This window comes from Canis lupus, chromosome 21 (assembly GCF_011100685.1).
Source record: "Canis lupus familiaris isolate Mischka breed German Shepherd chromosome 21, alternate assembly UU_Cfam_GSD_1.0, whole genome shotgun sequence".
Taxonomy (NCBI): Eukaryota; Metazoa; Chordata; class Mammalia; order Carnivora; family Canidae; genus Canis; species Canis lupus.
The window spans coordinates 48,509,166-48,522,027 of record NC_049242.1 but is presented as its reverse complement, the minus strand read 5'-3'; positions in this window follow the sequence as shown (position 1 = coordinate 48,522,027).

Genomic DNA, 12,862 nt, shown 5'->3' with positions numbered 1-12,862 from the left:
AGATCATTCTCTTTCTTTGTCCCTGCCAGAGTTCTTTCAATTCTCACTCCCTGCTTCCAAACGTCCTGTGGTGATTTGGTCTAAGATAATACAGTAAAAGGACAAGTGGCTTTGTTGTGCGATGTGTCACTTATTGGAGGTAGCATGTGGAACTTTCACAAGGGTTTTCTGAAGAAAGACAGCCTTAGCTGGAAGCAAGGAGTTGGCAAACTTCTACTAAAGGGTGACAGAAAGGGTCAATATTTTAGGCTTTGTGGGATACGGCCATAAACGGGCTATTGCCATTATTTGATTCTACACGTCTAATGGAAAAGATACCATAGCAAATATGTCAAAGAATGGGCATGGCTGTGTTTCTAAAACTTTATTTATGAAAACAGGTTCAGGGTCAGATTGAACGCATGGGCTATAGTTGCAGACCTTTGCATTGGTGGAATTACAAGAAAATGAGGAAAGCCCAATTTTGAGAAAATACGGCATATTTAATATCTCCCAATTTCTTTAATTTCAATTCATTTTATTTCAGTAAAAATACATCAAGGGAAGGAAAATGAACAAACTGTTACGGAATGAACCAGAGTCTAAGCTGGGGGTTTCCATATGATATAAAGCTCACTGTTCTTGGCAATCCTATTACTATGATTATTAGTTTTTTAATGAGATGAAAAAAAAAATAAAACGAGAGACATCTCTTCATCAAAAAGTAGTGTCAAGATTCACAAACGGGCCACCTCTCTCTAGCCCGAAGGCCCATATCCTAATTAAGCACCTGCCCTGGGCAAAGTTCTGTACTTCTGCTGCATAAAATACAAAGATAAGCCAGTTCCATTTTTAAGTCCAGAACAGGAAGAAGCAGTGCCTACTGGAGAGGTGCGCACCATTGAAGATAGGCCTTGCCTTCTTCATAAGTTGGCCCAAAGTTTTTTTGCTCAGGCCTCTGCCCCCTCTGAGTCTAGCTCTGGCCTGGGCTTGGCCATTCCTTAAGTGAAGTCAACCTCGTCTAAGCTCTTGGATGGGTGTCTCATTGACTACTCAGGACTAAGAAAGAATTTCTATCAATAGGAACAAAAGGTCACAGAGTGAGCTAGAGGGTCAGAGGTTGAGTAGATGCCAGAGGAAAAGAATGCAGAAAATAGTCACAGGCAGGACACCAAGGACACAGAGAGCAACGAAGTCTCATGATAGAATGGGCAGGCCAAGATCGACTATGTTCATGTCATTGACTCTTCCTACGTTGTGAGGTCGATGAGGTCAGGGACCCTGTCTGTCCCTTTCAACATTTTAGTTTTTTCGTCTTACACATTGTACCTGCTCGATAAATATTTGGCCATTGCTTGACGGAATGAATGATTGAAGTCAGCTAGAGGCTCCTTTCGCAGTTAGAGAGCTAAGGCCCAAATCTTGTCCCAGCCTCCCTCGGCAGGAACTGCCCCTTCCACAGAGTCCTATAATCCACTGGTGCTTCCCACATGCTCCTCCCAGTCTGCGAAGGCTCAAGGCCAGGAGGAAGTGCTCAAACCACCTAGAGTAACCAAGAGTCTTGCATCATCCACAGAGACAGGGAGATGGTCCAAGTTCTTGTTGCTGTGGAGAGATGAGGTCAAATTGTAAGAGGTCAGCGGTGTTCTTAACACTGCCTTTGTGTTGTTTTCATATAAATATTTTTACTGGGACATTTTTTGGCAACCAAGGCTAGCTCCCAGGACTGTGGAGAGAGGGGAAGCTTTGCTCACCACATGCCAATGGTATGCACTTGAGTCAACTGAGGGCCAGTGTGATTTGATATCGTGTCCTTTTTCACTTTTGTCTTGATGCTTTCCCACTGACTCAGTGTCTACCCTTTATCCTTTCTTCAAATGGGAAACAGCTGGGCTAAAGTTAAGTTCAAGTCCAAATTCCCCGCCCCCTCCTCCTTCAACATCCCCACGTCCTTCCCGGGCCAAGAAAGCAGCAGCTGTTTCTGAGACACTAATCCTATTACAGATGTTTTGCTAATTATCAGAACACTCACTTTGGAAGCCTGTTGATGGATAGTTAATCAGATTCGCACACTTAAACATTTTTGTGCCTCTCACCTACGGGTCTGTGGCAGGACTGTTACACAATTTGGTTGGAGCAGCTCTGAGAGGGCGGCTCTTTACTGAAGTAAGTGAGTTTCTTTAAGAAAATTCAAACGACGACCCCTTGATCCTTTCAGAGAGTGTGTGGTGGGTTCGTTCACGTGGGTGCCTCCACCCTGCAATGTCCCACCCATACCAGTGTTAAGGATGATGGTCGGAGGTGCAAAATAACACGTTCGAAACTATATGTTGCATATTTCTCTTGGTTGTGGTTCTGCTTTGTCCACAGCGCATTTGACCTGCTTCCTTGGGCTAAAGACTAAACTGAAATACTGTCTAGTAATGAGATCCTGTGAAAATAAAAATACCTTACATAGTAAGTGTTTTACGTCTTTTTTTCAGATACTTTCCTAGCCATAATCTTAGTTCATTTGTTCTACCCTATAAGGTGAGTGAGATGCATTATTTTTTATTTCTGGGGTTTTCCTTCCCTTTAATTGCCATATCCAATATAAATCCAAGCCATCAATTCTACTTCTGCAGAGGTTCCCAAGTCAATTCCTTACATGATCCTACAGTGTTATTGGATCCAAACTGTCATTTTTCTCTCATAGAGAGCCTTGCAATTGTAGCCACGCTGGTTGCCTTAAGTTCTGATTCTCCTACTGACAAAATTGTCACGAACTTTGCAAAGTATGGAGTTGATCTTGCCACTGCCCTTCTTCTGGCATGCCAGTAAATCCCCTCTGCCTACTGGGGCAAATCCAAACCCATTGGTGTGATGCATAAGATCCTTCCTCAGGTCCTTGCCCACCTCTGCTCAGTTTCCAAACAAGTGGTGATGGCTGAGACATCTCACGCTCCTTCACATCTCTGTGCCTTCGTGGACTGCGGCAGAGAAAGTGCTAACAGGTTTTGGCAACCTCACCTCCTTTCCAGAAGGCCCGTTTAATAAAGAATTCGAGCGCTTGGGTAATCCTTGATATGTTTAGAAAGTAGGTTGTATCAGAACATTCTCTGAGCCCTAATTAAATTAATTTTCCCTTTTTGCTTCTGTACATAATAAGTGTAAAAATAAATACTTGTGGAATGAGTACATTCTTAGGCTTCTCTCTAGCCAGCAATTCAATTGGCAAGCACTGTGTTCTCTCTGGAATGATCACCTACTCACTCTAGCACATACATCACCTCTCTCCTGTGAGCTGCCTTTGCTCCCTGACTTTGGAAACAGTTGACTGTGGGGTGTCATTAGATACTTCTGAACACACATGTGTGTCTCTGAGTAACGTCCAAGTCCCTTCGGCAGGACAGGCCCTTGTTTGTCCCATTGCACTGGTCAGCATTCAGTAGCTACTTAGTAGCCCTGGTAAGGTAGTCTCTAAAATGAGAATTTTAGGGACAAGAGAAGGAGGTTTATAACGGTATTGGGGTAATATAGGTGTGTGCTTTGTGTACACAGACCTATAATCTCAAGAATACAGGGTGAGACAATCCCTGCATTGGTGAGATAATATGTTATATTTAGTTCTAGCCACTGTCTTCTGACAAATAAGGACAATCTGGAGCACAATCAGAAGAGAGAGACAAGGTTGGCGACTGAATGGAAAGCATGTTATGCAAAGACTGGTTCAGTGCTCTGGAGGCATTGGCTCAGGGTAGAGAGGGATTAGAGGTGGCATGATAGCCGCCTGAAAATACCTGAAGGGCTGCTCTGGAGCAGCAGGGTTGGGTTTACTGTTATGTGTCTTCACAGGGTAAAACTAATCACAGAGATTAGTTGGTGGAAAATATAGGCAAGTGTGGAGAGGGATCCCTCTTCCCTGTTCCCCAGACTAGCTCCTGCTTGTCTCTTGTGCGTCTGTGTCTGAAATCACAAAATCCCCAAATCGGAATATGTTTACTGAGTTCAAGGATGTGCGTTGATCCCACAGCATTGTTTTTTGGATGAGATATAGGGTCACGTACTGCTGCATGAGGACAAATATTTGGGGCTTATCCCCTGCTTGGAAATCTTCCACCAGAAAATGAATTTGGGAGGGAAAGTATGATACTCAGCAAACAAGCCCAAGTAACTACATGAAATCTAGACCCCAGGACTTGGGTCCCCAAATCTGGTAGATCCATGCTACCGCCCTGTGAAGCCTCTGAAGTATTTTAATAACTAGAGCATCGAATATATTCAAAGTTTGAAAACCATTTGACTGATTCCTTCCATCATCATTTATTTCTAACAGAGGCAGCGGTAGTGGGCTCTTGAAATTAGGGGGAGAATCTGAGCCTCCCTGATTCACCAGTGACCTAAGGCTGATCTCATTATAATCTTCTATTGGAAATTAGATTTCCTAGGGATGTCTTCCTAGGAGCTGGAGTTGCCAGAAGATGAAATGTATTGCCTTGATGCATGATAAACTTTCTTGACCTCTTCAAGCATGAACTAAGCAAACAGTCTCCTGACTGTTTCTGACCCTACAGAGAGCAGAAGAGCTAAAGGTATGGGACTTGCAGGGGTTCGGTTCTACCTGTGTCACTCAACCACTCCTGAGCCCCAAACACAGCCGTTGGGAAGCCACCGTGCACACGCTTGCCATTTTCCATCTTTGTTCTCATCCACTTTTCTTAAACCATTCCTTGACCTACTCCCATCTGACATGTCTCCCTTCAGTAATGCATTTCACTATTAATTCTCCAAAAGCCATCCCAGTCTTACCCCTAGGACTTGATGTTTTGTCCTATGACTCTGACTGTCGCATTGCTTCTCTAACTCAGCAAAGCTGCTTCTGAGCGACTAAGGTAAGCACAGCCCTTGGTTTCCTTGGCCTGGGACCTTCTATCGGAGATCTCTTTCCCCTGATCTTCCATCTGCAAGTTGCCTTTAGCTCCCATCAACGGTTATAGTAGCAACCTAGAGATTTCTCAATTCTCCGAATCCTTTCCTTAATGCAAAGTCAACTGCTTCTCAAGGTTGTGGACACATGCACCGAAGAAAGAAGTCAGATGCTCTGCCTTTTTCCCAACCACTTGGAAGGCTGAGTTCCTCCATCTGGCCCTAATTCCATGGTTTCCAAGTGCAGAAAAGAGCCCTTACTAAAAAAGCAATACAATTAGGTATGCTTCTGTCCCTCAACATCTGTGTCTCCCTCACTGAACCATGCTTTGTACCACATAGCCTAATTAAAGCACTTTTACACGCAGCAACATATTAGATTTAATATTTTTTTCAAGGAAAAAGTGAAACTGAGCAATAAAGGAAAATGAGCTGTTTCAATAAAAAGCATCTGAGCTATTTTGCAACTTTTCTAATTTAGGCTCACTAGTTGGTAAAACAATTGTACTCTTAAATTTTCTTCACTAACTTGCCTTTCAAGCCCACCCTAATGGCATAAAGTAATGTCTGTCTGGATATAATTTTTAAAAAAACTTTTCAATTTTTTAAAACTCATTTCATATGACATCCTGGATTTCTCATGCATCCTTGACTCCCAGAAAGCTGGTTTTTAGATACATCAGTGCAATTAACAGAGATGCTCCAGCTCAGAAATGTTTTTAAGGATACCTCTTCATAATTAAATACAAACTAGCAGAGCATTTAAAAAAATATATTTCTAAAAAAATAAATAAATAAAAAATATATTTCTCTTTGGATAGTATCTGGTACACCCACAAATGAATCACCTGGAATCTGGAGCGTGAGAGTGAAGCTGAAATGTAAATTTGGAAGTGAGGAACAGTGCCAAGCAATGGGGCCACAGTGTGTGTGTTTCTAGGCACTCACCTGAGCCAGACCTTTGGATAGAAGAGAATAAACAGGTTTGAACAACTCTCTGGTTTCTTTCATTCAACTGACATTGCTTGGACCAATGGTTCTTAACATTTTTGGGGTCACAGACTTCTTTGAGTATTTGATCAAAGCCTCGGACAACCTCCTCAGAAAAAGACTCACTCCCACAGGAGTAATTTTGGTTATGTAGAGATCAGACAAGAGCCTCAAGCAAGGAGGCTGGGGGTGAGGAACTCAGTGTAAACTTGAGGTCTAATTTGAGCTCAGAATTCAACTAGCACTATTTTTATTTATTTATTTATTTATTTATTTATTTATTTATTTATTTATTTATGACACACACACACACACACACGCACACAGAGGCAGAGACACAGGCAGAGGGAGAAGCAGGCTCATGCCGGGAGCCTGACGTAGGACTCCATCCCAGGTCTCCAGGATCAGGCCCTGAGCTGAAGGTGGTGCTAAACCCCTCAGCCACTTGGGCTGCCCAACTAGCACTATTTTTCACACGAATTCCCTTCTCTGGCTCCAGAGTTTCAGACACATATTTTAACAACTTGCTAAACATCCTTACTGAATATCCATCTATATGTGTCATCAGCAGTTCAGATTTGATCTACCTAAAATTTAACATTCAAGCTCAAAATCTGAGTCATTATGATTTGTTCCTCTGCGTTCTTTTTTTTTAAATAATAAATTTATTTTTTATTGGTGTTCAATTTGCCAACATACAGAATAACACCCAGTGCTCATCCCGTCAAGTGCCCCACTCAGTGCTCGCCACCCAGTCACCCCCACTCCCCGCCCTCCTCCCCTTCCACCACCCCTAGTTCCTTTCTCAGAGTTAGGAGTCTTCATGTTCTGTCTCCCTTTCTGATATTTCCTACCCGTTTCTTCTCCCTTCCCCTCTATTCCCTTTCACTATTATTTATATTCCCCAAATGAATGAGACCATATAATGTTTGTCCTTCTCTGATTGACTCATTTCACTCAGCATAATACCCTCCAGTTCCATCCAACTTGGGACTTCATCAAGATAAGAATCTTCTGCACAACGAAGGATACAGTCAACAAAACTAAAAGACAACCTACAGAATGGGAGAAGATATTTGCAAATGACGTATCAGATAAAGGGCTAGTATCCAAGATCTATAAAGAACTTCTTAAACTCAACAGCAAAGAAACACACAATCCAATCATGAAATGGGCAAAAGACATGAAGAGAAATTTCACAGAGGAAGACATAGACATGGTCAACAAGCACATGAGAAAATGCTCCGCATCACTTGCCATCAGGGAAATACAAATCAGAACCACAATGAGATCCCACCTCACACCAGTGAGAATGGGGAACATTAACAAGGCAGGAAACCACACATGTTGGAGAGGATGTGGAGAAAGGGGAACCCTCTGCACTGTTGGTGGGAATGTGAACTGGTGCAGCCACTCTGGAAAACTGTGTGGAGGTTCCTCAAAGAGTTAAAAATAGATCTGCCCTACGACCCAGCAATTGCTCTGTTGGGGATTTACCCCAAAGATACAGATGCAGTGAAATGCCGGGACACCTGCACCCCGATGTTTCTAGCAGCAATGGCCACGTTAGCCAAACTGTGGAAGGAGCCTCGGTGTCCAACGAAAGATGAATGGATAAAGAAGATGTGGTTTATGTATACAATGGAATATTCCTCAGCCATTAGAAATGACAAATTCCTCTGCGTTCTTCCCAGTAGTCAGTCAGTGTGTTCCTCTACTGCTCTCCTGCTCCCTCCCCTACTGCCTCCCCACCCCCCCCCCCCAGGATCTCTTACAGGTACTCCCTCACTGCTGCTCCCTCTGCTAGCTAGGCAGATCTTTATCACCTCTCATGTGGTTTGGCAGTAGATTTTCAGCTGCTCTTCTTGCCTGCATCCAAAAGGCATGCTTGCTTGCTTGCTTGCTTGCTTGCTTGCTTGATTTATTTATTTATTTATTTATTTATTTATTTAGACTCAAAAGCATTTCATTTTCTTTACTATCTCATAGATTACATCTAAAATTCTTAGCATGAATTTAAGACTCACCAGCCTAAACTTTGATTCCTCTTTTTATTAAAATGCTTCTGTCTACCTGTGACTTCATGTCTGCTTGCATATATCATATATATACATATATATATGTATATATACACACACACATAGTTTTATATATAGCTTTATTGAGGTACAATTTACATTTCATAAAGTTCAACCTTTTTAAACGTGCAATTCAACAATTTTTAGTAAATTGACAGATTTGTGTAACCATCCTCACAATCCAGTTCTGTATTTATGGCAACTTCTTACCTCTGGTGTCAGGCACGATAGTCAGCATATTACTCTCATAATTACCACCATTCTGAAGGTAGTAATTATTTCTAGTTTATGAATGAAGAACTGAAGATTTAGTGATATTAAGTAATTGTCTGAAGTCACACCACCATCAAGAAGTCATGTGAGGATTGGAATCCAGTTCTGCCTAACTGCAAATACCGTATTTTTAGACTCTACGACATAATGTTACTCACATAAGAAAAAAATCCTACCTTAAGACTATAATTTACTAAATAAAATGTAGATTAGTTTTATCCATGGTTGTATCTAAGCTCCTAGCACACATATAAGCAAGCAATAAACATCTGTTATGTGACTTATGAATCTATACCCGTGTTTCTCGGTGGGGTTACTTTAGGATCATCTTTCTGTTATTTTTGCTCAAATGATAGGCCACCGATTGATTGAGGTGTTGGAATAATTTGTGTAACAAAGGCTGAGGGTGAGGTGGGGGAAGGTGTCATTCATCAACTTTCAGGTGAGCGAGATGTATAGGGTCACTAACTATGCCACCCTTGAGCTAGATAATCTCTCAGGGTTTTAGCTTTCTGACCTCTAACATGGGATAGCAGTACCCTCTGTACTCACCTTGCAGAATGATAATAACGAGAAATTTGTGAAATAACAGTGGGAAAAAATTAAGAATAAGGAAGGTGGGAAGGAAGGGACACAGCTAACTACGCTGAAGGAACGTTCACTGCCTCTTTCTCTCTTGCTCACGTCCCAACAGCAGATCTATCTCTCTTCTTGACAAAAGTAAAGAAAAGAGACTCACAGTTCTCTTGACTTCCCTGAAATGCGAGGATTTTTCTCGTTAATAGGGATCTAGTGTAGTCACGGTTGATTGAAGCATTGTCTGGGCTGGCTTTTACTTCATTTTACAAAGAAACTTTGCCAAATTTGACTATGGAAAGAGGGAAGAAGTGAATAAAGAAAAGGTAAAGAAAGTAAGGGAATGATGACAGGGAAGGAAGAAAGGAATGGTCAAGAAGGAAGAGTAATTGAAGGAAGACAAGAGAAGGAAAAAGGGAAAAATAGAAAGCAAAGAAAGAAGGAGGAGAGAGAAAAGAGAAGAGGGAAACAATAGGAATGTGGAAAAGTTTGAAAGGCAGAGAAGAGAGACACTAAGCTCAAAGGATTCCAGGCAGGCCTGTGCATTTTGAAGCAATACTTTTTGAATCTATGCTTTAACCAAGAGCCTTGAAATGCAGTTTGAAGTGGAAACAGCCTCCACCCTGACATTTCTCCAAATGTTTTTCTGCTGAAAAAACTGCCTAAAGCATGGGGTCCTTCTGCGTCCCAGTCTGTGTTCGAAAGCAAACCCGAACGTCTTGTTCTTTCATTTCCACAAGCAGAGAAGGCTTCTTGCCTTGGGTTAGCCAGACAAGGGACATGCTCAACGCACAAACACGTGCTGGCCAATGGAGAGAAATTGGAGTTTTACATTGCTGCAGGAGGGCCAGCTTGTTTCATGTCTTTCCTGGTCCCGCTCCAGCGTGATCTCACCCATCGTGACAAGGATTCTATCTCACTCAGTGACAGTGGTCCTCATTAAGTGAACCTCAGAAGACTTGGCAAGGCAGAAGAAAGATGGCATGGAACACAGAAAGGGACTGTCTTAGGGACTCGGGACACAGGAAGGACGCTGGACTTTCGCTCAAAATGCTAACGTCCAATTCTCAAGATAACTCATGAATCATACGATCCTTCTGGATCTTCCTTACAAATGATCTGTGTAGTCTATTTATTTGGGGAAATGAACATAGCCATTTCTGTCCAACTGCTGTGTTTCTCAAGACAGTGATTTGTTATCTGTTTTATATTGTGGTAAAATGATAAAACACACGAGTAGCTTCCAGAGAAGGTTGTTTATAGTGTAGACATTTCTACCGTACTCTTCACCAGTATACTGGAGATACTGATCGGGTCATCCATATTTGTCAGAGCTTAATTGTTTGCTAGATGAAGTCAAAGCCAACCACAGAACATGTTTATTTAATTGTGATTATACTCAGCCCATTATTAACTAGAAATTCCTAGCATTTCATACCATTTCAGAGGGAATCACGGGAGTATATATATTTTTTATGGCCTAAAAGTTTGTGTCTATTGCCCCCCTGCCCAAATTCATATCCTGAAGCCCTAACCCCCAGTGTGGCTATATTTGGAGATGCGACCCATACAGTAGTAATTCAAGTTAAATGAAGTCAGAAGAGTAGGAAGTTGATCCTATAGAATCAGCGTCCCAATATGAAGACACACCAGAGAACCATCTTGTTCCCCCCACCCCCACCCATCCTCTGTCTCTCTCCATGCACTAAGGAAACCTCATGTAAGAATGTAGAAGAAAGTGGCTCATCTGCAAGCCAGAGAGACTGAGTGGGTTGATGCCTAGATCCTGGACTTCCCAGCTTCTAGAACTTCGAAGAAATAAATTTCTGTTGTTCAAGTCACCCATTCTGTGGTCTTTTGAGTCTGTGGTCTTTTGATACGGCAGCTTGAACCGACTAATACAGTATTCTTTACTTTTTTGCAAGGTAGAAATGGGATGCATGTGCAATCAAGACATGACCAAGTAAGAAGGAAGTTCCCTTCACGATAGTCAGTAGTTTCTCCTTATTTCTGAAAACAATACTTTCATCTTCTTAAAATATTTGGGATTATGTAACTATTCCCAGAGCATTTTGACACTGATCTACTGATGCCACAGTAACGTACAAATGTGTACAAATGAAATACTCCAGATACCATGTTTTTCCTCAGAGACACTAGTGGCCTCACCCTGAACGATTGCCTTCAAAGCAGAAGAGGAAATTCTATGGAAAGGGAAGTTTCACATTCTCTTTAGCTTATAGACTCAATGTACCGATTCACAGAAGCTCCAGTATTCAGATGACTGTGATATTTGCTAAGTGTTTCAGACTAAGTCCAAAGCTTTCTGAGGAATTGTTAGACATTAAGCACTAGGAGCTTTCAACAGATCTTCCTTCCCTTTGTAGAAGTTTATGATCTAAACCTGGTGGACCTGCCTCTGCTCCCAGGAGATGGCTTCCATTGAGGTCTTCCCTTCTACCCACCTGCTTTTCTCTGGGTCCTTTCTCAGTACACACCCTTGTTCCCTCTTGTCCTAAACATACTAACTGCCTGCAGGTCCCTGAAGGCTCCAGACTCACTCACATCTCTGGCCTCTGTACTTGCTAATCTCTCTGGGAAGTGATTCTCCACTGGGCTAATCTTATTATCCATTTTAATTGTGTGTATTCAATTCACAGTGAGAGTTTACAATTGGACGGGTGTGTCCTCAAAGCTTCACAGACATCGACTCATTTAACCCTCATCATACTCTGAATTTTCCAATTTTAGAGATTAGTGAGGCAAGGGTTAAAAATCAGTTGTCTGGAGATCCCTGGGTGGCGCAGCGGTTTAGCGCCTGCCTTTGGCCCAGGGCGCGATCCTGGAGATCCAGGATCGAATCCCACATCAGGCTCCCGGTGCATGGAGCCTGCTTCTCCCTCTGCCTGTGTCTCTGCCTCTCTCTCTCTCTCTCTCTGTGACTATCATAAAAAAAAAAAAAAAAAGTAAAAATCCGTTGTCTGCCTACTGTCTCTGGTGTGTAATGCTGGGATCTGAACCCAGATAGATGGACTGATATCAGTCTGTGCTCTTAAGGGCACGCAGTTCTCTCACCAAATCACCTACAGATGTCACTTTCTCTAAGACTTCTCTCTAAGGCTAGATTTACTGTTTTGTTTTTCCCGTGTGTTCTCACAGCCTGTGGTGTTCACTATTATGGCATTTGCCACTGTGGTAGCATCACTGATTACTTTATTTCCTTCCACTATCACTAATATATGGTGAGTTACTGAGAAAAGACATTATTTCTTTTGTTTATTGTCTTTTTTCCCCACTTAGTGCTTGGTCCATGGTAGGCCACACATGAATGTTGAGACAACGAATGAAGTTGGTGTCTATGCTATTTCTGTAGTTCTACTTCTCTAGGTTGGCTGGTTTATGGTAAAAACTGATGGGGGCGGGTCTGTTGGTTTGGAAGTTCAACTCCTTTTTTACAACTATCTTACTTTGTTCTTTGGCATTTGGCACCGAGCAGATAAATCCTTATATAATCATTAAGTATTCAATGAAGAATTGATTATCTGACAAATATTGTTCTAGGCACCAGGAAGCTCTTGATATATGTGAGTAAGACAGACAAAGATCCTTGCTCTTAGGAATATCATGTTCTACCTTAAGTCACAGGTTGGGTTCCCTGGAAAGCACACTCTGATGTGGGGTTTAGGGGCCAAGAGGTTTATTATGAGGTGCTCTCATTGTCAAAATCTGTGGAAGGAAAGGAAAAATAAAACAGGATTAGAAGGAGGGAAAATGAAGCCACAATGTAGGCTCAAGTGACAGTTCCAGTTACCAAAACGGGGAAGTTGGGAGCTACAACAGCCAGTCAAAATTGTCCCTACTGAAATGACTCTATTGCCCACCTTGAATAGTCATTGTATGTGAGCTTTTCCAGGAAAGGAATGACTTTGGGCAAGGTGGTTGTCTGCAGTGGAAACAGTCCCTAAGAGGGAAAAAGACTGAAGGCTCTGTGAGGAGCAGGAGGTGTATCCGACAGCGCGTACCATACCAATGCATCACGTGTTACAGGCTGCATAGTATAC